The sequence below is a fragment of the Crocuta crocuta genome, unplaced genomic scaffold, assembly GCF_008692635.1.
Source record: "Crocuta crocuta isolate KB4526 unplaced genomic scaffold, BGI_CrCroc_1.0 scaffold179, whole genome shotgun sequence".
NCBI lineage: Eukaryota > Metazoa > Chordata > Mammalia > Carnivora > Hyaenidae > Crocuta > Crocuta crocuta.
In genome coordinates this window covers 7,177,452-7,204,274 of record NW_027551568.1, presented here as the reverse complement: position 1 = coordinate 7,204,274, position 26,823 = coordinate 7,177,452, and positions in this window count along the sequence as shown.

Here is a 26,823-nt window from a genome sequence, read left to right as displayed (position 1 = left end):
TGAAAGTAAGAGGAAAGAGATAGAATGCCTACTGTCCAGGCAGAGCTCAAAAGTATGTGTTGAATAAACTAATAAATGAATGAACCATGATCTTTTCTCTTTATAAGCTTCAAAATTACTACTTTTAGACATTGTTACTGGAGTTAGGAGAAATAGTTACTGCTATAAACTTTTGGCAAGAATGAAATTGGACAGTGTTTGGAAAAGCTGGTTTGCAATATATAGCAAATGTTTTCTAAATGCCTTCACCCATTATAGTCAGATGAACTAGTTTCATGTGGATGGACATTCCCACTACAAAAAAAAAAAAATGGAAATGTTGGAAAAATATTTTTTAAAAGTATTTGAAGACATTAGAGAGTGGTTAAAGCAGCAAAATTTTGGCGAAGAGTCCACACAGGTGACCATGATAAATTTGGCACTACTTTTCACCTTAGTGGATTCTCCAGCTCTTGGTAACACCTGACCAACTAACAGGTAGAGGAATGCTTCCAATTGCCTCAGGGAGCTGTGAGAGGAGTCCTAGAACACATCTATAGTGAAAAAAAAAATGTTATTCAGTTGGAATTCCAAATAGTCATACCCTAAGGCAGGATACCAAATTTCACAAACACTGGATCCCCATCTCCAAGAGGAGCCTAAGGAGACATAATGAGAAAATACAATGTGGTATCTTGGATGAGATATGAGGACAGAAAAAACACATTGGTAAAAGCTGAAGACACCTGAAAAAAGTGCAAGTTTTAGTTAATAATAATGTATCAAAATTGACTTATTAATTGTAGCAAATTACCATCCTAATGTAAGCTTGATAATAAGATAAACTGAGTGTAAGGTGTATAGAAACTCTATATACTATCTTCTCAATTCTTCTCAATCTAATATAGCTTCAAAAGTATCAATAAAAACAAAATTAAAGAGAAAGCTTCTGCACAGAGAAAGAATCAATAGAACTAAATGGCAACTTACTAAATGGGAGATGTTTGCAAATAACATACTTGATAAAGGGTTAGCATCCAAAATGTATAAGGAATTTATAGAGGGGGCAAGGGTGGTTCAGTTGGTTGAGCGTCCGACTTTGGCTCAGGTCATGATCTCGCAGTTCATGGGTTTGAGTCCTGCTTGGGGCTCTGTGCTGACAGCTCAGAGACTGGAACCTGCTTCGGATTCAATTTTTCTCTCTCTCTGTACCACCCCCCCACCGACTCGCATTCTCTGTCTCTCTCTCTCTCTTTCTCTCCCCCAAAAGTAAATAAACATTAAAAAATTATAAAATTCAATACCCCCAAAATAAATAATCCAATTAAAAAATGGGCAGAAGACATGAACAGACATTTCCACAAAGACATACAGATGGTCAACAGATACATGAAAAGATGCTCAACATGACTTATCATCAGGGAAATGCAATTCAAAACGTCAGTGAGACACCATTTCACACCTGTCAAAATGGGTAAAACCATCAAGAACAACAGGTGTTGGCAAGGATGTGGAGCAAGGGGAACACTCTTGCAGTGTTGGTGGGAATGCAAACTGGTGTAGCCACTCTGGAGAACAGTATGGAGTCTCCTCAAGAAACTAAAAATGAAACTACCCTGTGATCTAGAAAATGCACTACTAAGCATTTAGCTGAAGAATACAAAAATACTAATTCAAAGGAATGCATGCACCCCAATGTTTATAGTAGCATTATCTCCAATAGCCAAATTATGGAAATAACTCAGTGTCCATGGATAGATGAATGGATAAAGAAGATATGGTATATACATACAATGGAATATTACTCAGCCATGAAAAGAATGAAATATTGCCATTTGCAATACATGGATAGAGCTATAGAATATAATGCTAAGTGAAATAAGTCAGTCAGAGAAAAACAAATACCATATGATTTCACTCATATGTGGAATTTAAGAAACAAAACAAATGAGCAGAGGGGGGAAAAACAGAGAGAAATAGAGGCAAGCCAAGAAGTAGACTCTTAACTATAGAGAACAAACTAATAGTTACCTGAGGAGAGGTGGGGAAGGGAGATGAGTGAAATAAATATGGGGATTAAAAGTGCACTCACTATGATGAGCACCAGGCAATGTATGGAAGTACTGAATCATTATATTCTATACCTGAAACTAATATTACACTATATGTTAACTAAGTGGAATTTAAATAATAACTTAAAATATATATCAATAAAAAACACATGATATAAGCAAATGGATGAAATAGTCAGAAACTGTCATATTACATCAAAAAAATCTTTAAAAAACCCCCAACCCCCCCAAACTCTGGGTAGCTTAAAAGAGACACATTATAAATATAAGGATACAGAGAAATTGGAAGGAAATTGATGTAAAGACATATGTTATGGAAACACCAAAAGAAGGCTGACCATTATCAGTATCAGAATAATATATTTTTTAAATTTTAACTATCAAAAATTTTAAAATTATTTTAAAATATATCTTAAATAAAATAATATTTAATGGAAATTCTTTACAAAAGAGGGATACTTCATTACATAATGAGTATCATCACTACATTGGGACTATAGGAAATTTTTAATTACATTTTTTCCTCTAATAATATACTCCCAAAATATGTAGAGCATATAATGTAGAGCATATAATGACAAATTTAAGAGAAAAATACAAATGTTCAGTTATTCTGGAAATTTTGTCATGCCCCTTAGTCACTGTTAATATCAGAGAAAAAGCTTGGTAGGGACATATGATTAAAAATAGAATTAAATGGAGTGGCTGGGTTGCTCAGTGGTTTAAGCGTCTGACTTTGGCTCAGGTCATGATCTCACAGTTTGTGAGTTTGGTCCCATTTCAGGCTCTGTGCTGACAGCTTGGAGCCTGGAGCTGCTTCAGATTCTGTGTCTCCCTCTCCTTCTGCCCCTCCCCAGTTCATGTTGTCTCATTCTCTCTCAAAACTAAATAAACATTAAAAAAAAATAGAATTAAAAAATCCTAATGCTTTGACATGTATAGAACATTAAATCTGACAAGTACTGGATAATTTCAAATGCACACAGAACTGAAATTATGCAAAGTATATTCTTTTTTTAAACATTTTTTCATTTTTTTTTGAGAGAGAGATAGAGTGTAGGGGGTGGGCAGAGAGAGAGGGAGACACAGAATCTGAAGCAGTCTCCAAGTTCTGAGTTGTCAGCACAGACCCCGATGTGGGGCTTGAACCCCGGAGTGATGAGATCATGACCTGAGCTGAAGTTGGATGCTTAACTGACTGAGCCACCCAGGTGCCACAGTATATTCTGATCATATAGAATTAAGCTCGAAATGAGCAACAGGAAAATAATTAAATTTTTTTTTGAATTTTGAAAGTAAACAAAAACACTTCTAAATTAACAATGGATCCATGGAGAAATAACAATGAAAATTAGAGTATTTTGAATTGAATAAAAATATAAATAAAACTTATCAAAGTTTGTGGGATGAAGCTACAATTGTAGTTAGAGGGAAATTTCTTGGCTTAAAAGTTATATACATTGTTTTAAAAGATTATTAAGTAGATGGGATAGAAAGATTTCTTATGATATTAGAAAAATGTCAAATTTGGGGCGCCTGGGTGGCTTAGTCGGTTAAGGGTTCAACTTTCGCTTAGGTCATGATCTCGCGGTTCGTGGGTTTGAGCCCCGCGTCAGGCTCTGTGCTGACTACCAGCTCAGAGCCTGGAGCCTGTTTCAGTCTGTGACTCCTTCTCTCTCTGACCCTCCCCTGCTCACACTGTCTCTCTCTCTCTCTCCTAGAAATAAATAAAACATTAAAAAAAAAAAAGAAAGAAAAATGTCAAATTCAGCCAAACAAAATAGAAGGAAGAAAATAATAAAATAAGCAGAAATAAATAAAAGGAAAATAAATATACAATGTACAGAATCAACAGAGTCAGAGATTGGTTAAAAAATAATAAAATTGGGGGCGCCTGGGTGGCGTAGTCGGTTAAGCGTCCGACTTTCGCTTAGGTCATGATCTCGCGGTTCGTGGGTTCGAGCCCCGCGCGTCGGGCTCTGTGCTGACTACCAGCTCAGAGCCTGGAGCCTATTTCGGAGTCCGTGTCTCCCTCTCTCTCTGACCCTCCTCTGCTCATGCTGTCTCTCTCTCTCCTAGAAATAAATTAAAAAAAATATTTAAAAATAATAATAATAATAATAATAAAATTGATAATTCCATAGCTAGGCTGACCAAGGTAACAAAAAAATTTGTACTTTTGTACAAATCACCAATATTAGCAAAAAGATAATGTAGATCATTAGACATTAAACAAGAACTTTGGGGGAACAACCTTATTTGGAAATTTAAGTAAAACTGACAAATTCAATGAAAAATACAACTTAGCAAAACTAATACAAGAAGAAATAGAAAACTTATGGGCTCCTGGGTAGCACAGTCTGTTAAGCATCCGACTTTGGCTAGGTCATGATCCCATGGTCCATGAGTTCAAGCCCACATCGGGCTCTGTGCCGACAGCTCAGAGCTTGGAGCCTGCTTTGGATCCTGTGTCTCCCTCTCTCTCTACCTGTCCTCTGCTCATGCTCTGTCTCTGTCTCAAAAATAAATAAACATTAAAAAAAAGAAATAGAAAACTTATTAGTTTTTTATTAGTTACAGGGAAAAACTGATGAAATTAATGTCTAGTCTTTATTTAAACAAATCAAAACAAAATCTTAAGTAGGGGCGCCTGAGTGACTCAATCGGTTGACTTCCGCTCAGGTCAGGATTTCACAGTTCATGGGTCTGAGCTACTGACAGCTCAGAGCCCGGGGCCAGCTTCCAATTCTGTGTCTCCTTCTCTTTCTGCCCCTCCCCCACTCAAGCTCGGTCTCTCAAAAATAAATAAATGTAACAAAAAGTTTTTTAAAACAAAATCTTAAGTAAACTATAAATAGAAGTGAACTTTCTTAATCATATAAAGAATTTGTTTTAAAAAAGCTACAGTAGAAAAGTATACTTAATGGTAATAAACCATTAGAAACTTTCCTCCTGAGATCAGACCTCAGACAAGAGGAGATTATTTCTATTCAATATTCATCTGGAAATGGTAGACAATAAAATAAGGCAAGAAAAGTAATAGGACTGGAAAGGTAGAAATAAAGCTATAATTTTTCACACTAAATTTGCATGTATCTATTGAATACATAGAATATTTTAATATTTTTAATGGATTCATTTAAATGGACTAAATGAATATTTTAATGATTTTTTAGAATCCATGAAGAAATCACAATTTATTTATTTTTGAGAGAGAGAGAGAGCAAGTGGGGTAGGAGCAGAAAGAGAGGGGGGCACAGAATCTGAAGCAGGCTATAAGGAACTGCCCAGAAAGCACTGACCTAATCAAGAAGTTGCTTGACAAACAATTCAGTTGTTTACCCTGTGCTCCACACCCTTACTAGGCAACCTCAGGCAGGTTATGGCCTTTTAAAAATGACATTATCTACTAACAGATATTTTAGTCTGGGAGATGTTTTACAGTTGTTATGTCAAATGTTATAATTTCAAAAGCAAAGCAGCTGCTTCTCTGAATTCAAGTTAAGCCAATTTTCTAATTATCCACTCTATGAAGAAGGAGCTGTAGCTACCCCTACCCCTGAATGGACACATATTCAGAAATGTGACTGTTGTTACTTTTCATCCTAGATACTTAAACTCCCTGGAAGCTAGCAAAATGCTTGGAAGATACTTAAACTTATTTCCAATTGGGTTTTGGATATTTTATGGGTCTTTATCTGGCTGGAGGTTACAATCTATAGAATCATTCTTTGATGCTCCCAATGAGTCAGAAAAATGTTTTCTGTGTGATGAATTTAAATTCACTAGTTTATTCCTTTTTTCACTGACAAATACATGAGTTGATAATTTTGAATAGCAAGACCAAAAAAATTATATTTGTCTTCTATACAGCTTCATTTAGAGAAATTGACACTAGTGTTTTCTTATGTCTATCATTATGGACTCATGACTTTTCAGATTAGTGGTGTATAAATCAATCCCCATCAATGTCTCTTTTGATTCCCAATTATCTCCACTTGATGAGTAGAAGCTTCCTCACTCTGGACATATGGATCCCTGTGCTTTGTGAAAACTTATCTTTCTTTCTGGCACAGCAGGTACTATAGGCTCACATTTTACCTTTCAGTCCACAAGTGGGATCAGCTACTTCTGCAAAGATCCCTGATTTCTCACAGGGAGAATATAGCCCTGGATACAAGAATCTAAGTGCTGTTATGAGTAATAGAACGAAGGAGGGCAGTATTTCTCCTGGGCTATTTCTCTGGGTGGAGCTATAGAAGATATATGCTGAATTTCTTTTGTAAAGTTATTATTTGATTTTGATATTTCCAATTCAACTCTAATAGTACAGTGTCCCTACTTACATTTTTGATTGAAAAATTATACTTCATTTTCTTTTATAGTGAACATCTTGCTTCCAAATGAAATAAACATCATTACCTTTTTACTTTACTGAGAATATAAGAAAACCATTCCAAAACAGCAATTCAATATCAATGCAAGAGTATGATTACTAAATAAGTTCAATTTGGGGGTTAGTGCTTTTTGTTTATATTGCATTCCATTATAGATTTGCAGTCAGAATATTTTGTTCTAGAATAATGGTTCTCAAACTTTATTGTGCATCAGAATTACAGGGAAGATTTGCCTAAAGAAACAACAAAAACAATACATAGCTGGGCCTCACCCCCTGAATTGCTAATTTCAGTGAGTTTGAGGTAGGGTCAAAAATTAGCCATTCTAATACATTTTCTGATGATGATGATGCCGCTGGTCCAGAGACCACACTTTGAAAATCACTGTTATAGAATCAATTATAATTTCTCACTCTACAGATTGAAGTACTTACCGACCTATGATTTTACTTCAGGGCTTTCCACTGGCTTTCAATCTGAAGCTGTTGGCATTCCTTATTTGTCACTGGTAAATTCATAGAGTGAAGTCTGCTTAGATTGTCAAAGCACTAGGAAAGACAAATCTGCTGTGCCTTGAAGTGATTTTTTTGCTGATGCATAGGGGCACATGTACCCCAATGTTCATAGCAGCACTCTCAACAATAGCCAAAACATGGAAAGAGCCTAAGTGTCCATCAGCTGATGAATGGATCAAGAAGAAGTGGTTTATCTATACAATGGAATACTACATGGCAATGAGAAAGAATGAAATCTGGCCATGTGTAGCAACGTGGATGGAATTTGAGGGTGTTATGCTGAGTGAAATAAGTCAGGCAGAGAAGGACAGATACCATATGTTTGCACATATAGGAGGATTAGGAGGAACTTAACGGAAGACTGTGGGGGAGAAGAAGGGAAAAAATGGTGGGGGAGAGGGAGGGAGGCAAACCATGAGGGACTCTTGAATGCTGAGAACAAACTGAGGACTGATGGGTGTGGGGGGAAGGGGAAAGGGGTGATGGTCATGGAGGAGGGCACTTGTGGGGATGAGCACTGGGTGTTATATGGAAACCAACTTGACAACAAACTATTAAAAAATAAAAATAAAATTAAATAAATAAATAAATAAATAATCACCAGCTCTGTATTCAAAACTCTGTTCCTTAGGGGGAAAGGAAGAGAGGCAAACCATGAGAGACTCTTGAATGTTGACAAAAACTGAGGACTGATGGATGTGGGGGGGAGGGGGGATGGGCATGGAGGAGGGCACTTGTGGGGATGAGCACTGGATGTTATGTGGAAACTAATTTGACAATAAACTATTTGTAAAAATAAATAAATAAATAAATAAATAAATACCTTCCAAATAAAAAACAACAACACCAAAAAAGAATATAAAATAAAAGAGTAAATGTTGTTTAACTGAATTTATCCAAAATATTATTTCAACATGTAGTCAAAAAAAAAAAAAAAACAACTCTGTTCCTTAGTTTCATGGCCCTCCAATCTTCCTGCAATGATTTGGTGCTTAGCTGCAATTACAAAATATCTGTATTTGCTTGAATAAACTGAATAAACTGATTCTGCTTCCTATGACTTAATTTCTGATTATATCAGAACAAACTGTTTTCACATGTAACAATCTCTAGTCACTTTAAGGTATCAGATTATGTACTGTTTCAATGGGATTATTCCAATTAGTAGTTTCTTGACATAGTACCAGTCAAAGTTTTCAATTTTCCACTAGAGGATCAAGAAAATCGCCAGTCCCTTAGAATCCCATGTGATCAGCAAAGAGAAGTAAAATAAATACAAACTCGTAAGATTTGCCCTGAAATTCTCATACATATTTCATGTATCCTCATTTTATTTGGAGATAAATCTTAGTTTTGTAGGACAGTAGTTCCTCAGAGGCATTACCTTAATGCTCTACAAATTAAAACTTCACAAAACCAATCAAGTATGTTATAAACAAAAATAGCCAGTATATATAAACATAAAATACAACTTAACTTTAAGGTATCAGCAATCAGAAATGAGTCAGCTGTTACAACCTTAAGCCATGTTTCCAAAGTTGAAGTGGACACTTTTCTACAGATTCATGTAATTTCCAGCTTATCAGGATCCTGGTCCTCCCAGAACTATTTCATAAGCTAAGAACGCTTATGGTTACAACACGTCTCAACTGCAACAATTCAGGTAGAGTCCCCTATTTCATATCATTCTCAAAATGCTTTAGCTATTTAGTTTTAATGCAGAAATGCAAATTCTTAAATGAAATCAAATCCACCATGTTCCAGAAACCCTGATTTCTACCTTTGTGTTAACTGCACTTAATACTACAAGTAACACATAGAATATAGTGTTTTAAAATCAAGGAAATCAATGATTAATGCTCCTGCATCATTATCAAATTAATTTCATCACCGTTTTTTAAATGCCTATGTTTTATTTTAAGAATTTTACAGTGTTGGCTCTTACAGGTAGGTCTTTGAACCATTTTTGAGTTAATTTAAAATAAATGTTTACTTATTTATTTTGAGAGAGAGCACAGGCTGGGAGGGGAAGAAAGGGATAGAGAATCTGCTGATGGTGCAGAGCCCAATGTAGTGCCTGGTCTCATGTACCATGAGATCATGTCCAAAATCAAGAGTCACCTTTTTAATATTTAATTAACTCAAGATCCCCAAAGTTGGAATTAATGTCTTGAAAAACATTAGATTAAAAAAGGAGCCTTTTGCAAAGAAAAAGAAGGTACTATCCTTTCTAGTAAGCAGAATTTTAAGGCTCTCCGCCTTGGGACTGAGCATTTCATCAGTTCCTCGGCCTGTGGTTTATCAGTTCCAAATTAAAACACCACTAGAAAAAAGAAATACTAGTTTAAAACTTTTCTAATTCTTATAATTTTTTAGTTTTCAATATTTAGTGTCATCTCATGGCTTTTGCTAAAAATTGTTAGCCCTCCACCTATAATGAAAATATTCAGATACAAATTTATCACATTTTATGTTTCATTGGATATGTCTCTATAGTTTTTTGTTTTGTTTTGAAGAGCTCTTTCCCAAACAAGATATTTCTGAACCTCATTGAAGTTCATTGATTGAACTTCACAGTAACAAATTTGCAATATATTCTTAAAACTCCAACCATTCCTTTATGCCAGTGATGCATTCCTTTATACAAAAAAGAATCTAGTAGTTTTCAAATATTATCACAAAAATTTTGACACTCCTCCCATCAGAAGGTGAGGTGTATGTCCACCAGATGAAAGTGATGTAGGACCAGATTCCAAACCTAGGCCTTAAGAAATGGTCAGCTCCCATTTCCTGGCTCTACTCTCACTCCTAAAACCCTGCCACCATGATGTGAGGAAGCCCAAGCCACTCCACGGAGGAGCCAGCACGGAAAGGAACTAGACTGCCATCCAGGTAACTCAGTTGCTTGGGAAGTGAATCCTTCAGCTCCATTTGAGCCACCTCAGCTCATGCTGCATGGAGCAAAAATGAGCTGTCCCCAGGGGCCAAACTGAAGATTTCTGAACAACATAAATGGTAGTTGTTATTAAAGACATTACATTTTAGGGTGATTTGTTATGCAGCAATAGATAACCATAACACTGCTGCTTACAATTATATAATAATCAATACAACAAATTTCTTAGAGTCATGCATATGTAAATATGTAGATATGCATGACTCTAAATGCATTTTGTAGCTTCTAAATGCTTCCTGATAAACTCAGGCATTTTAAATATTAATATTTTAAATACTAATATTTAAAAATATTTAAAATATAATAATTCTCCCATTAGACCTTTATAATAGATCACTTCAGTCAGGAAGAGTTACTCTGAGTTGATTTATTCCTAATTGTGGTTAACTTAAAGCTAACAATGAATGAGCTCTTTGTGGTGATGGTACCAATTGTATTCAGATTGTAGTAATGTTCATATCAGTCTACACGAATAATAAAATTTCAGAAAACTAGACACTGAAAATAAAAACACAAAAGAGCTTAGATAAAAACCCATGAAGTCTGAACAAGTTCTGCACTTGAGTTGCTATTAGCATACCAATGCCAACTTCCTGCTTTTGACAGTGAACTAGGATTTTCCAAGACGTTAACAGTTTGAAGAAGCTGGATGAAAGCAACACAGGAACTCTGTAGGCTTTTGGCAACTTCTTGTGAGACTTAAACTATCTCAAAGTAAAAAGTTATAATAAAAAATTAAGGTCTACAATACAGAAATTCATTTCAGAAAAAGAACTCACCCAGGTGAGGAGTCTTTGGTCCATTTACTGTACAGCAACTACAGGTCATGATTTCTTGGATGAGCACTCTTAAGGTCTCAGAGACTTTTAGCAATGATACTTCAAAGGCTTATTCTTATACTGATACAGACGATTTCATAGAGGAGACTCTGTCATCCTCAGAAAAGGAAAATACAGCCACTTGGTACAAGAGTGGTTTTAAATATACCAGTAAAACACAGAGGTAACTGAGGTTTATTTGCACTCATGCTTTTCCAGTGTTTAGGAGGCTTTAGCTGTTACGATTTCCCCCAGCCTATCCTGGTGGATAGATAAAGGTCTCAAATATGGTCTTTATCTTGGAGATTTTTTGCAAGTTCTCCAATTTCCTCACTTTACCCCAAGTTCTTAAGAAGGTCTGAAAACCTTTCCTGGGCATGTGATGAGGGAGGCAAACAGGACTCTATCAATCTTTTGTGAGCCTCATCTTCCTGAAGACACCTTGTCTCCACTTGGCAAGAGAATGAGATTTCCAGGTTTTTTTTCTCTTCCATGATTCAGGAGTCATCAAGGGAAAAATCATAATTTAGTGCATCTATGAAGAGCTGGCTTCTTCCTAGTGCATTTTACAGGTAGGGGATCATCATAGTTAAACAAAACTTCAGCAGGTGTAAGGAAGGCTCCTTAAGAACTCAAAAATTCAGAACACTCCTTTTTGTAGAGGGATCAAAATGGAGCGCAACGAAAAATATCCTTTTTGAAGAGGAGGAATGGGGTCAGGCAGCAGCTAGAAAGCCAGAGAAGCAGACCCAGTCTATGCTCCTCACCTAGAAAAGCAAAAGTCTTCCTAAATGGTAAATAGCTCAAGGATAGAGCTTTTCTGCATTATCAATCCCTAAGTGCCAGAGGAGACATAAGGAGAAAATAAAAAAAATTGAAGCATCAAAGGGTATCAGCATATATGCACCTGATTTGCACTTTGTAGCCCTTTTCTGTTATTCTCTAGATCCCTGATATTTCATGTGCTGCCAAGACTTCACCCATTTTTTGTGAAAGTAGAACACCAACACAGAAATGTTAAGATGTGGCACTATCAGGGGCACTTGGGTGGTTAAGCGACTGACTTTGACTCAGGTTATGATCTCATGGTTCGTAAGTTCAAGCCCCACATTGGGCTCTGTGCTGACAGCTCAGAGCCTGGAGCTTGCTTCGGATTCTGTGTCTCCCTCAGTCTCTCCCTCTCCTTCACTCATATTCTGTCTCTTTCTCTCAAAATAAATAAACATTTTTTTAAAAAAGTGGCACTATCATTTCCTAATTTGAGAGGAGAGAATACACCAGCCAGAAGTCAGGCAATGACTGTGTCTCAGTTCTTTTTTTTTTTTTTAATTTTTTTTTTAATGTTTTATTTATTTCTAGGAGAGAGGGAGAGATAGCATGAGCAGGGGAGGGTCAGAGAGAGAGGGAGACACAGACTCTGAAACAGGCTCCAGGCTCTGAGCTGGCAGTCAACACAGAACCTGAGGCGGGGCTCGAGCCCACAAACCGCGAGATCATGACCTAAGTGAAAGTCGGATGCTTAACCGACTAAGCCACCCAGGCGCCCCTGTGTCTCAGTTCTTAACACCCCAGTTTTCCTCGGGAATTTTTATTCTAGAATACCACCCAATATTCCATGCCTCTCATGCTACCTCCCCAAAACAGATTTATTTCATTTCCAAATAATCCTGGATATCCATTTCAGAAGGAGGTCCCAAACTCACAAGACACCCAAACCCAAAAATCTGATAATAGGTTCATGAGAAATAAATCAAACATAAATTTTGAACACAGGAAAAGACAAGTAAGTAATGAAAACTATAAACTGGAAAATAGATTCAAATATAAGTTTCGAAAACTAGCAGAATCATAATAACCGAGATATGGCACCCATCTGAAATGAGATGCTGGTGGATATTAAAAAGGAGGTCACAGAAGACCAAGGTGGGTGGCAGTGAGGGGACAGAAAATAAAGGGTAGCTTTTGTTATTTGAGTTTTTAAATTTTAGAATATGTAGCATAGAGAGTTCTGTTTGTTTGTTGGGTTTGTTTTTTGTTTTAGCTGTTTGCTCTTTATGGATGAGTTTATTCTCCTGGGGTCCTTGGATGGCTCAGTTAAGTGTCCAACTTCAGCTCAGATTATGATCTCGTGGTTCATGGGTTCTAGCCCCATGCTGGGGTTTGTGCTGATAGCTCAGAACCTGCAGCCTACTTGGGATTCTGTGTCTTCCTCTCTCTGTCTCAAAAATAAACATTAAAATAAAAGGGTTTATCCTCCTTATCAAAGAACAAAGTTGTAGGAATCACTCTAATGGATATAAAGATTTATTACAAGTATGTTGGAAAGAGACAGAGTAGTATTGGCACAAAGGTGGATAAGTCAGAATAGAAGCAGGTCCACATAGATATGAATATCAAGTTTATGAATAAGATAGGGGTGCAGAAGAGTATAGGAGAGATTTTTCAATAAATTATGCAGGGTCAAATAAATATCCATATGGAAAGAAAATGAAATTTGATTCCTACTTCATACTATGTATAAAAATTGAATTTGAATTGAACAATAGATCTTATAAAAAATAATAGTGGATAGTATCTCCCATGACTTTGAAATAGTAAAAAGTACCGATACAAAAAAGTAACAGCCAAAAAGGAAAGAATGGTAAACTAGATTACACTAAAATTAAGACCTTCGGTTCATCAAAGAAACACCATTAAGGGAATACAAGAGTAAGTCAGAGTGTAGAAGATGTTTGCAATATGTACAATCAACAAAGACTCATTCAGAATATATAGGTATGTATATACAAACATATATGTATGTTTATTTATATTATTGTAAGTATTTATGCATATATAATATACATGTATAATAGACTAAAAACATAATAAAAACAAGATACATGTGTAATGTGGTATTCGTATTGCTCGGTTGTTTAATAATGTGGGGCTTATTTTCTTTTGTTTTATTTTGTTGTTGTTAGAATAATGGCAAATAGTTTAAGCGTTTTTCCTAAACATTATTTTTCTAAGAAACTACTTTATTTTTTCCCAGGTTTTTATTTAAATTCTAACTGGTTAACATTAAGTGCAATATTAGTTTCAGGTGTATTACATATAATACAGTGTAGTGTATGTATGTGCATTACATATAGTATTACATACATACAGAGAGTGCTCATTATGACAAGTGTCCTCCTTAAGTTTTCTTTCCCTTTTTTTGAGAAAGGGAGAGAGTAACCTGCCCATGCACGCAAGTGGGGGAAGTACAGAGAGAGAGGGAGAGAGAGTATCTTAAGCAGGCTTCACGCTCAGTGTGCAGCCCAACATGGGTTAGTGACCTGAGCCACAATCATGCTTAAGCAACTGAGCAGCCCAGGTGCCCCAATAGCCATCTTCTAAAGTGAAATGTCAGAAGAGCTTTAAAGACACTCATGGACTATTATTTTCCCTTGCTTATTTATATATCTGTTTGATCTTACTAAGAAAACTTCTGCCTCATTACAGGAAAAAGGAATTGTAGATATGGTATTTTTAAAAGACATGAAATCCCATGACTTAATCAGTTTAGGCCAACTTTACAGTCAATAGTGAATATTTTGCTTTATACAAAAATTGCCATAGATATGGATTTGCATGCTCTAATTTTTTAACTTCTTGATGCTCTATTGTGCAGTAGCATTTCATTTAACTTTAAGATAAGGCTCATATAGCGTTGCCCAACTAGTCGGTAATGTGATTATGTGGGCCCTTGGCTTTAGGTTTTAATTCACAGTAGACACTTTTTGGCATGCCTAACTTTCTGGGAACAAACACCCTTACCTGAATCAGTTTTGTGTTTTTTAGGTTTGTTGTTGCTGTTGTTTTATTGTTGTTCTCAGATCTACAAAACATGACAATTTTTTTAACAAGGTTTGAAAAGATGACACTCTCTCTTGTTTTCTCCCTCTTTTTTTTAAACTCTCTAAGTATTTTCACATATCTTAGGTTCTTTTTTTTTTAAAATATAAGTTATTGTCAAGTTAACTAACATACAATGTATACAGTGTGCTCTTGGCCTCCAGAGTAGATTCCCATGATTCATCACTTACATGCAACACCCAGCGCTCACCCCAAAAAGTGCATTTAAATGAATACTGGTCATTGGAATCTTTTGAAAGCCACGGATGTTGGGTGCTTAACTGCCTAATATTGCATGTGCATATTGTATATGATTGTAAACTTATGTTACTAAATATATGTATTCTCATTTTTTAATGATCAGAGTTCATATGATATTGTACAGACATGGTTTGTAAGTGAATGATGGCAGCAAACATTTCTGTAAATTATCAAGGGTTTATTGCAGAATTTCTTGTCTTGTTCTCTCTCTTTTTTAATAAGGGTTAAAATTAACAAATGATGAGGAGTAGAAAAGCCAACATAAAGCTTTGAGAAGGAGGGTCCCCGGGGGGGCTCAGTCAGTTAAGCTTCCAACTTCTGCTCAGGTTGTGATCTCATGGTTTGTGGTCTCGAGCCCTGCCTCAGGCTCTGTGATGACAGCTCAGAGCCTGGAGCCTGCTTCAGATTCTGTGTCTCCCTCTCTCTCTGCTCCTCCCCCTCTCACACTCTGTGTGTGTGTCTCTCTCTCTCACACTAAAATAAATAAACATTAATTTTTTAATAAAAAATAAAAAGATTTCAGAAAGAGAACTTACAGAATGCAGATTTGTGATGCTTTGGCTTTGATCCTTCTGAATACAGTTCTAAAAGTTTTTTTATTGAATATCATTAAATTTGTAAGCTTCATAGGGATGGACATCATATTTTCCCTTCTATACTTACTACCACAGATGTAAATTCTCGACCTTAATATCATCTTTAAAAATATTAAGCTGAAAATTCTGTTAACTTACATTTTACGAATTGGCATATTGTATTACAGCTAAATATTTGATTTGCAACATGATGCAAAATTCTTTCAAACTCATATGTCTTTGTGTTTAAATTCCATTTTGTTTTAAAGCACATTTTAAATGTAGTTTTCTCTTTTAGAAAAAATTATCTAATTAATATGAAAAAGTAAATATATGAGTATATATTTAAATCCTAACAATTGTTAAGAAACCCCAATTTTAAAATAGGCAACAGTTACAAATATGCAATTCACAAGAGTGGATGTTTAAATAGACAGTCAACATATGACAAGGTGTTCAACATCTTTTTTTTTTTAAGAAATACAGGTTTAAACCACATTGAAAAACCACCATGTGCCCACGAGAAAATGGCTAAAATTGTAAAAGACTGACAATATCAAGTTTGATGAGGATATAAACTGAAATCCTCGTGAACTTCTGGTAGGCATTTTAATTAGTGTAAACAATTTGGAGAACAGCTTCCACCCACATCTACCAAAACTAAATATTGCATACCCTATGACCTGGCACTGCCTCCTCAGGAATGAGAGCGTATGGTCAGCAGTGATCATAGCTGCAACATTCAGTCTTATTTCTGAGGCAGAAACAACTCAGAACTGTTACTGCATACATAAGTGGTGGTCTATTTAAGCAGTGGAATCCTATGCTGTTGTTACTCACAAGAACTTGGCCAGATATCATAAACTTGAAGCAAAGTAAAGAATGGAAGACTTTATAATGGAAGGAGTACTGTCCATTATATTTCATTATATATATTCCATTATATACAGTTCAAAAGCAAGCAAAGACCAAGGTATCATGTTAAAAATCAGGGTAGTGGCTTCTGGGCAGGAGCAGGTCTTCAGGTCTGTGGACAATGTGAAGGCTCTTCCCTACCCTCACCCTACGCTCCATCTCCTCAGGTCCTTTTTACCATTTCTCTGCACGAGTCCCCAGTCCCAGCCACCTCCACCTCTGCCCCTGGGGGGCTTTCTGTGGACACTTTCTGCAGTGTTTCTTGGACAACCTGTCCTTTTAGTGGCTTTGTCCAAAGGCGTAGAAAGACAGAGGGGCCTGGGAGTTTGTGCTTTCTCTCCCTACGGAGCCATTGCCGCTCTTAAGGGAGCAAGAAAGTCCCACCCCCATGACGTGGGTGGGACAGGTGTGTGGCTACCTCACTTCTGAGTTTTCCTAGAGGACCAGACTGAAGCTACCTGTGGGGACTTCCGCTGAGAAGCACCTTTCTTCTTTTCCCTGCTTATCTTCTCACACTCCCTCACCTGTCTCCCCTGGGAAACCTTCCCTAGTGACTCACTGACACACACATCCCCATCTTGGCATCTGCTTCTGTAGAACCTAACCCGCGTCAGCTGGTAACAGCCAGCTCTTGTTGAAAAATGCTGGTTGGGCTGGAAAAAAAAAATGGCTATGCTGATGTATTCACTTTAGGGTAACTTCTCAAGATGTATAATTATAATTTTTAATTTTCTCTCTGTACAATATTCTTCAATAAGCAAAGTTTTTTTTTAATTTTTTAATGTTTATTTATTTTTGAGAGAAAGAGATGGAGAATGATTGGGGGAGGAGCAGAGAGAGGAAGGAGACACAGAATCCAAAGCAGGTTCCAGGCTCTGAGTTGTCAGCACAGAGCCTGAGGCAGGGCTCAAACCCAAAAACTGCGAGTTCGTGACCCGACCCAAAGTGAGACACTTAACCGACTGAGCCACCCAGGCACCCCAAGAAAAGTTTTTTTTTTAAATATTCCAAACCAAGGGTCACCTGCTAACTCAGTTGATTAAGCATCTGACTCAATTTCAGTTCAGGTCACGATCTCACAATTTGTGCGTTCAAGCCCCACATGGGGCTCTGAGCTGACAGTATGGAGCCTAACTGGTATTCTCTCTCTCTCCCTGCCCCTCTCCTGCTCTCTCTCTCTCTCGCAAATAAACTTAAAAAATATTTTAAAAATATTCCAAACCCAGTGACTAGAAAAAAATAGAAATATGTCCTAGAAAATTTTCACCTGCTACAACACAGATTTGTCTTACAGACCTCATGCTAAGTGAAATAAGCCACTCACATAAAGGACATATACTGTATGATTCCACTCATATAAAGAATCTAGTGTAATCAAATTCAAAAACAGAAGGAGAATGGTGGGTTGCCAGGGCCTGGGGAAAGGAGGACATGGGGAGTTTCAGTTTTATAAGATGAAAAATTCCAGAGATCATTTGCACAATAATGTAAATATATTTTAAGATGCTAAGCTGCATTCTTAAATTTTTTTAATGTTTATTTACTTTTTGAGAGAGAGAAACACAAACAGGGGTAAGTGGGGAAGGAACTGAGAGAAAGGGAGACACAGAAACTGAAGCAGGTTCCAAGCTCTGAGCTGTCAGCAAAGAGCCTGACGCGGGGCTCAAACTCACAAACTGCAAGATTATGACCTGAGCTGAAGTCAACATCCCCTGCATTTTTTAAATTTAAAGTTTATTTATTTTAAGAGAGAGATAAAGAAAGATTAGAGAGAGAAAGGCAGAGACAGAGAGAGGAGAGACAATCCCAAGAAGACTCCATGCAGTCAGTGCAAGTCTGATGCAGGGCTCAAACCCATGAACTATGAGATCATGACCTGAGCTGAAATCAAGAGTCATATGCTTAACTGACTGAGCCACCAAGTTTAAGTTTAATTTATTTATTTAGAGAGAAAGAACCTGCATTTTTTAAATGATTAAGATGGTAAATTTTATGTTATGTCCACTGCACCACAGTTTCATTTTGTTTTTTAAAGTAAGAAAATATTGCTATTTCCGTGTAATGGATGGCAAGGTGGAATGATCCTGGGACTTGTAGTTTTAATCCCAGAACCGCTCTACAAATGTACACTCTGCTGATTAGCTCTGCATCACCATGGACGGCTTCCTCTGATCTCACCACTTTGTGTTCTAGGTCAGCGCTACCCGACAGAACCTTCTATAGTGATAAAGCTGTTCTATACTCGTGCATCCACTGCAGTGGCCACAAGTATCATGTGGCTATTGAGCATCTGAAATGTGGCTATTGTGACCGAGTTTCCACTGTTTGTATTTCATTTAATTGTAATTGGTTTAAGTTTAAGTAACCATGTATAGCTATAAGTGGCTACTATATTAATGCTGGCCTCGATTTTTTTTTTTTGCATCAGTCTTCATCCACCACCAAATGAACTTTTCTTGTAATGATTTTGAGACGATGGAAACAGAACCCCCCACCCCCAACGGTCCCATTTTGTTCTTTATGCCAGATTTCAGGTATTCCAGGCGTTGGAAACACATTCCTTAACCAGTAATGCTGTCTCAATCTTCCCCTGCTCTGTGATCTCGCATCACATCTGCCAGGCTGGCAAACATTTGTCATTGTGAAATAGCCGATAAGCACTTTGCTGAGTTTCTGATTGTTATCAGATTACAGAGTCCTGTAAGTGATCCTTGGTGAGGCTCAAGTCAAGACAGTTTGAATAATTTGGGGGTAATTCCAACTGCTTGGGTCTAATTAGCTGCTGCCAGGGTGCCATGTCTTTAGCTGAAGAAGTCAGCCATTCAGAAAGAAGGCTGGCCCAATTATGGAAAAAGCTCCATACAGAAGGCAGCAAAGCAACATTCGAGAAAAGCAAGGCCAGACATTGGAATCAGACGGCTCTGGGCTTAATTCCATTTATGCCACATACTACCTATCATCTTGAATAAGTCCAAAGCTGCTCTGATCCCGCCATATTTTGGATCTGGAGGATGAAGATAATACATTTCAAATGATTATGTCTGGCATAAAATGATCAATCAATAAATGACATCTGTTAAAAATGGCTGACTCTATGTCTCCTGCTCTCCTTTTAATATACCTTCATCTCTTCATAAATTTGGCTATAATGAAAATAAGATAGCTCTAATCCCACCTTCTCTTTAAAGCTAGTGCCCCTTTGAACTTGGCCCTTCATTTTGCTTTGAAAATGTAATGTGTTGCAGAAATAGATTATTAAGTGATTGATTTAGTTGGGATAAACTTGCAGTTTTTATTTACTGTTTTATTTTATTTTTTGCATTTTTGGCCTGAAGATGGGTTGAAGGTAGAAGCTAATCCAAGAGATGAGACATGAACCAGAAACACTAGACCTGCATGGAGCAATGTCAAGGTTGAGGGGGTGGGGCCCACCACTCTGGTGTAGCCAAGTGATGACTTTGAAGACTAGAAATGTTATGAATTCTGAAGCTGTTGGCTACCAAGCATGTGATACAAGTTTCCTGCCTTGACACCCCCATAAATCCTTTAGTAGAATTTGCTTTGCTTATTAGAGCTTTTTATATAAATGAATGCTTGTTAGGAAACTCAGCGAGAAGCTCCGTTCTGCATCTATATGAATGTGGGACTAACGCAGAGAGTGTGAGATGGCACACATCTGGGTGCCCATTCATCTACTCATTCATCTAAACTCTTAATCAACCAGAATTTATCAAAATCACTTTCTTGAGCATCTCATCATGCGAAATATCACCAGGCCTAAGCTGTAGTCTTTGTCCTAAAAGATCTCCTAAAATAAGAAGAATAAGTGTGATAACAAGAGACCTGGGAGGCATGCTGAAGAATTTCCAGCACATCTGCCTTGTTTCATTGATAAGGACAAAGAGGTTCAGGGCTCAGAGGCTCAGAAACACCAACTGATCATCACTTAGTCTCAGGGCTGGGGCTGGGAGCTGTGATTTTGGACATGTAGAATGATGGGTGGTTCGATAAACTGCAAAACCTGTATGTGGTATCAAGGCAAAGAGAGATGGATCTTCCCATAGTCATCAAGTCTATCAAGTCATCAAGTCAACAAGTGCGGTGACAAGGTGTTACCTGAGTTGGGCTGTGACAGACACTATGGTAGGTTCTAATATCTCTCCTCTTCTTTCTCAGCATCAAACAGGCAAACAAACAAAAATACTAATTTTCAGCTAAGTCTTCTTTTCTCCAGCTTCCCTTGCACTTTACCTGTGTGCAGGATTTGGGCTAGGGAGGGTGAGCAGTAAGCAGGATTGTCTTGTGCACTTCCAGGAAGCCCTGCTAGAGGGATGCAAAGGACCCCCTTGGTGGATTCCCCCTCCCCACCTCTATCACAGCCCTCACCATGACTAGGTAGATCAGCTCAAAGAGTTTTATATGCAACATGCTGTGACCGTCTCTATCCCTCCCAGGTATGTATTTAATTGTTCTAATGTTTGATGCCATGAATTTTCTTTTCCACTTTTAAGTCCTATTCAGCCTTGATGTCCTAGTTCAGCTCTGTGTCATCAAGAATCTTTGGCTGACAACCCCATCTTCAGTAATGGTTTCTGCCCATGAACACCTATAGCATTTCCATGGTATCCCCTCTATCAAGATAAAGGGTGGGAGCCCATTCACGTGAATGTTTTAGACCCCATAGCTACCCATATGTCTCTTCCATAGAGCCCCAGGCTTCTGGAGAGCACAGTGTGTGTGTGTGTGTGTGTGTTCTTGAGATGGAGAGGTACAGGAAGAGAAAATATATGTTAGCGCAGATGATAGAAAGTGACCAGAGAAATGCTGTAGAGTCAATCAAAATTACTCATTCGTAGGAGAACATTTGCCTGGTGTGTATATACATATACAAAGAATATAAGTATATGTACCACGAACCTCTAGCCACTTCATGAAGACAAAAGCAGGAATATATGAATATAGTCCCACTGATTTTATATACAAAGCTTAAACTGAAGTCCTGTGGGAAACAAAAATTATTGGGTACACAGGTATAAAATGAACATGTGCCAAATGCTTTATTTAATTCACTAGTTAATGAAGGAACTGGAAAAGATGTTATAACCTGTTTAATGAGAAGTCAAAGAACCACAAATTCACATGTTGAGAAAAAAATGCTTACATAAATTTGCAAAAACCGCTCTATCCATGGGGCAGCAATCAACTGCATTCCACTGGACATAATTAATTTGCTTTTATCTAGGCAAAATTATTTGCATTGCTATCAGTTTTCTATAAGTTAACTTCTGTCTTCATGGAGTTGTGAAAAAGCCTAATAAAAGACAAAAGCTGGCAATCTGATAGAAGCAGACCATCCCCAGAGGCTCCTTCCTTTCATAGAAAGGATATCCATTCATCTCTAGCTCATTCTGAAGTCTTAAATTTTTCACTTTGCCACTCATTTCTCCAGCATACCTCACCCATTTCTAGCCTGAATTTGTTCATAACACATCCTCAAACAGGTAACTCTTTCTTGTCTCCCAGACTTGAACATGCTTTCTGCCCTATCTTTGCCACTACCCTTCCTCTGGGGCATCCTCACCAACCTCCTCATCTCTGTCCTTTCCCAGTCTCTTTCTCAGATAAGCAAGCCTTCCTTGACCTCCCACATTATAGAGTTCTCTTTTCCCCACCATCCCCCCCACCCCCCACCATTTCTAGTGCTACTTAATGCTACATGCTCACTCATTTATGTTTGTAAGCAAAATGGGGTCAGAGAAGAAGTCTCTATTTGTTGCCTGGCTTGGTGGAGAAAAAGGGATAAAAGAATGAATCAACATATGGGGCGCCTGGGTGGCTTAGTCGGTTAAGCATCCGACTTTCGCTTAGGTCATGATCTTGCAGTTCGTGGGTTCGAGCCCCACGCCGGGCTCTGTGCTGACTGCCAGCTCAGAGCCTGGATCCTGTTTCAGAGTCTGTGTCGCCCTCTCTCTCTGACCCTCCCCTGCTCATGCTGTCTCTCTCTCTCCTAGAAATAAATAAAAATATTAAAAAAAAAAGAATGAATGAACATAACTCAGCTTCCACATCCTTGCAAATGATAAAGGGAAGGACCCCTACCCTATGCACTCTCAAGCTTGGAATGAGTTTCAGAGGAGACCTATAGACAATGACAGATGGGCCTGACAAGTAAAAAGATTTTTTTTTTGGTTTGGTTTATTAAATATATATATATATAAAAATAAAAAGCTCTTTGTCAGTTTCCACCCTTGACAAAGTAAGATCCCAAACAAAGATAAGAATCATAATAGGAAGAATATTTCAAAGTTGATTTAAAATAAAATTGGTCCATAGGAAAAAGCAGACATTTTAGGCATCTTTGAAAAACTAAAAGTTAAGATAATAAATACAACCATGAGGTTGGCATATATTCCTGAGCAAGGCTGTCAGTTAATTTGGTAAATATTTATTTCCTTCTGACACATGCACTGTGTGCTTTTGGGGTATTTATGGAGGGGCTTGGTAATGAGCTGTTTATTATGATCTAAAAACAAACCAAGAAACACGTGAAATGCAGCCATCTAATTAAGGAAGAATAAATAATATCCCATCATCAGAACCTCCCACCCACCTGAACTCCAGACTCATGTCAGGTCTTGCCAAAGACACTTGAAAGCTCTCAATTTGCCATGTGTACCATATGATGCTCACACGGAAGACAGATCTACTGACTCGTTAAAGTGCACTAATTATTCCACAATTTTGAAAGTGAGAACATATGGGCGCTGTTTTCCTTGTGAGTGTTTCTGCTTCAAAAACAAAGTACATGACTGAACAAGTATTTTCCATAATCTATGTTGTTTGCAAATGCTATTCAAAGTTCACCAAATTCAGTAGAATTAAAAATGCTTCATTCCTGTATGTTTGAAGGCTGATATTCACTTCCTCTTTTCACATCTCTTTATTCCCACTGTCCCTCTGCCCACTGAGCCGGGATGACTTCTACCAAGAGGAGCAAAGCTAACTTAAAAGTGAATTATTCTGACCGTTCAATTAGTTGAGTCAACACAATGTGAGCTGCGGGGGAGATGCTTTTTTTTTTTTCTTTTTTGTCTTCGTAAATGGAGCAGATGCCTTGGTGTTATCAGGACATGGCCTCTGAGGACACAGTGTCATCTGCAGGGACACAATAGTGAGGATCCCAGGCAGGGAGGGAAGATCTTGAAGGATGAAGATAGACCATTTTAGGCAGGCAGACTCTTGTATCTTTAGTACTGTAGCAGAAGCCAATCTCTAGCTTCTAGATGAGAACAACTTAGGACCCGGGGCCGAAAATCAGCTATATTAAAGGAGCCTGTGACTCATAGAAGCACTCAAATCTCAAGCTAATACTGAGTTACTTGAAGACTAAGCCAGGTGACAGGAGTGCAGAGCTGAGATTATTCAGAAATAATGATGTTTATCTAGATATTAACCATTACATTATTTACAGAATTTTTATTCTTTTGCCTTTCCATGTACATGAACTTTGTCCTTGCTGGCTTGCATTTGCTTGGGGATAAAAATGGAAATTTGTCTCAGATTGACAAAGAGAAGGAACATGATGTATATGGCTTTGAACATGCAAAAATAGGATTGGGCCCTAAGAAAAGGGTCTTGCAAGCCAGGATCTGGTCTGAAGACTAAGTTCTCTAAATCTTTATTTATCCTTCTTTAATATATGAATACCCATCTCTAAAAGACTCATTATTATAATGTTCTCCTGCATCATAAACCAACAGCAGCAAGGACAGGAAGCCAGCCATTTCATGATAAAAGGATATAATGTGAGGTGTGTTAGTTGTTGAACTGAAACCCCTAAAGAGTTATGCTAAAGTCCTCCCTCCAGTAATGGTTTGTGAACATGGTCTTATTTTGAAATGGTGTCTGCAGATTGGATCAAGTTAAGATGAGGCCATCAGGGTGGGCTTAGTCCAATACGACTGGGGTCCTTATAAGAAGATGGCCATGTGAAGACACAGAGACACACAGACACAGGGAGAACTCCAGGTGACAGTGGAGGCAGAGATTGGAGTGATGTGTCTACAAGCCAAAGAACACCAAACACTGCCAACCAACACCAGAAGCTAGAAGAGACCAGGAGGGATTCTCCCCTACGGGTTTCAAGAGCAGCATGGCCCTGTTGATTTTGAACTTCTGGCCTCCAGAACTACGAAATAATGAATTTATGCTGTTTGAGACAATACAGTTTGGGGTACTTTTTTTTAAGGGAGCCCTAGGAAAGTCATGCAAGGGCTATTGGAAGACAAACAAGGGAAAGCCCAGGAGGAAAGCAGGGGGTAAGTATCTATGTCCTTACTTACCCTCTTGACTTCTGCCTGGAGAGTAGGGGAAAATCAAGTGAGTACTTACCACACAAATGACAGGAAGTGAGGGCAGAGAGTTTCTAGCCAGGCGCCTCCAAGGACTCACAGATGTCCTGCATTACCTCACAGGTGTCCTGCAGCAGCCTGGCAAGACAAGCCCTGTGGTGCAATGCGTCTGCTGATGGAAGATCAAGGGGGTCAGCTCTCCTAAGCCTCTCCTTGGTGCTCCACGTCATTCCTAAGGACCAGGAAATGCTGGAACCAATGATATTTTCTATTAGAACCCCACATGTGCCTTGAAGTTCCAATTACCGCTCTTGTTTATCTCTTCTTCTCTGTCTTATAGACTTGTTTTGAATAAAGTTGAATTCAACTCCTGTTTTCCAAAGTGACCATTGCACAGTTTGGTTAAACAATGATGGCCTCCCCAGATATCCCAATCTCTGTTCATGACATGATCGTTCATTGAGTCACCCATGATCGTTCATTGAGTCACCCAGGTTTGATGCCACACACTCAGCTTCAGGGCCTGCCTCTCTCAACTGTGATGTTCTCAAGACCATTCTTCAATCCATTAAACACCCTACCGGACCTTCTGAGATCAGCCTCACTCAAGAGACAAAATCACTGCTTATGCAGCGAGTCATCTTTCTATGTATTTGAGGTTTAATAATGAGTGAGCTACAAGTGAAAGCTTTCTTCATAGAGTGTATTTAGTTCACTAACAAGGGTAGATATGCACTAGTTAATTATCCAGCTAAATGTCTAATTAAAACAGTCATAAATACTGTGAGAAGAAGTGCAGGGTTCTGGGAGAAATGGTAATGGGGGACTGATCTAGTCTGGGTAGGAGATAAGGAAAGACTTCCTGAGGAAGTGACATTAGATGCAAGATCCTACAAAAGAGTAGGAGGTAACTGGGTGGAGGTAGGCTGGTGGTAAAGTGGGAACTGGTAGCAGAAACCTTTTGTAGGGGTGCCTGGGTGGCTCAGTCAGTTGGACAGCTGACTTCAGCTCAGGTCATGATCTCACAGCTCCTGAGTTTGAGCCTGCTTCAGATTCTGTGTCTTCCTCTCTTTCTGTCCTCCGCCCCCCACAAAGATACATAAACATTAACAAAAAAATTAAAAATAAAAAGCCTTTTATAAGGGCCACCAGAGTGGCTCAGTGGGTTAAGTGTTCAACTTCTGATCAGGTCATGATCTGACAGTTCATGATTTTGAGCCCCCCATCGGGCTCTCTGCTGTCAGCACAGAGCCCACTTCAGATCCTCAGTCTCCCTTTCCCTCTCCCCCTTTCCCATGTGCTGTCTCTCCCTCCCTCTCTCTCTCTCTCTCTCTCTGTTTCTCAAATATATATATAAAATAAAAACTTGTATAAACCTGAAGGAGGAAATGACAGGAGAGCAGTGGAGAGCCTGAGGAGATAGCTCTCTACAGTAAGCCTGGAAATGATGGCAAAGGCCAAATCTGCTGCCATGTTAAGAATTTTGATGCTTTTTAAAAAAGAAGAACAACAGAAAGCCATTGTAGATTTCAACTGAGTGGTGACATGTGGAGGTCCAATCTTCAGTCACCTGGCTTCACTGTGAAGAGGTGGTAAGAGTCGGCACTGGTGCAGGGATACAAGCTGACCTGCATGTCAGTGGCCCTCAGTTTGGCCACATGGGGCCATATCTGGGGAGTGGTCAAATATTCTGGAGCCTGGGTCTCCCTCCTAAAGTCTCATGCATTTCTCTTGAGTACACCCTGGGCATTTCGAGCTTTAAAACCTCTGCAGGTGATCCTAATATGTAGTCAAAACTGAGAACCGCTGTGATACCTGGATGGTTATCTGCATGAGTGCAGGGGTTTGTTTCTATTGTCTTGTATCTCTTTTGTCATCCCTCACTCTTGTCTCCATATCTAGAACACTTTCTGAATGGTGGTCAATAAGGAAAGGGAAGGGGGGGGCGGGGAACAAAGGAATGAAATGAATGAAAACAGTTTTTAACATATGTGCCACTATTTATATGTATACCCCTCTCTCTAAATAAAAGATTTTGCCTGGTCTCTAGCGCCCCCTAGGGTTTTAGATGTGCTCTGGGATGCCCAGCTGGAGGCTTTCTCTTT